Raw genomic sequence first — 1,133 nt, 5'->3', positions numbered from 1 at the left:
GCTAAACATTAAAGACGTCAAAGAAGCAAAAACAGATGACCATATCAGCACACATACAAAAAGAAGATAAAATGTCTGAGACAAAAACCTAGAGATCGATGTGGAATCCATTTTAGAATGAGGGCAGGCTTTGGGAATGCCTGAGAAAGAATTCACACAAATAAGAATAAAATGTTTCAAAACACTTTACAATGGTGTTGAGAAAAATAAGGAAAGAGCCACAGGAGAAATCAAATAGGATAGATACAGCATTGGAAACAATTCAAAACCTACAGAAAGAGGTTCAAATGATTAATAATAGACTATCAGGAATAGACAATACACTGAAAAGGCAAAGGAGTAGAATTGAAGAGATGTAAGGCAGAACTAGTGAACTGAAGGACAAATCTCTCAAAACCACTAAGATAGATGAGCAAGCATGATAAAAGGATAAAAAAAAAGTCAGAAGAAGGCGTGGTTCATGTTGGATAACATGAAGAGGAATAATTTAAGAATTATCAGCATTCCAAAACAGGAAGACTCACACAAGTACACAGAAGAAATAGTTGAAGAACTTCTGGAAGAAAATTTTTCTAACATCCTTAAAAGTGAAAAGATAAGAATTCAAGAAGTGCAATGAACCCCAGGAAAGATAGACCCCAAAAGAAAATCACCGAGACATGTAATAATCAAGCTCTCCAAAATCAAAGATAAAGAGGCAATCCTGAAAACAGCTATGGAAGAAGAGAAATGTTACATACAAAGGCAAGCAAGTCAGATTAAGCTTGGGTCTCTCAGCAGAAACCATGCAGGCAAGAAAGCAATGGGGAGACATATATAAAACCCTGGAAGAAGAAAAACAAAACTGCCAACCAAGAATCCTTTATCCAGCAAAGCTATCAATAAAATACAACAATATAATCAAAATATTCCAGGATAAACAGAAGCTAAAGGATTTAGCCAAAGCCAACCCTGCGCTACAAAACATCGTAAAGGGAGTTCTGTGAACTGAAAACCCAAAAGAAAAAAAAGCATGTTCAGACATTGACATATGTGGTAGCAACTCCCAGAACTAAATTGACAGATGGAAGAGTCAGAACAAAACTATAAGAATAAACTCAGAGGAACTGGGAGGTCAATTTATGATCAAAACA

Source organism: Chrysochloris asiatica, unplaced genomic scaffold (assembly GCF_000296735.1).
Source record: "Chrysochloris asiatica unplaced genomic scaffold, ChrAsi1.0 scaffold00426, whole genome shotgun sequence".
NCBI lineage: Eukaryota > Metazoa > Chordata > Mammalia > Afrosoricida > Chrysochloridae > Chrysochloris > Chrysochloris asiatica.
This window is presented reverse-complemented; position numbering follows the sequence as displayed.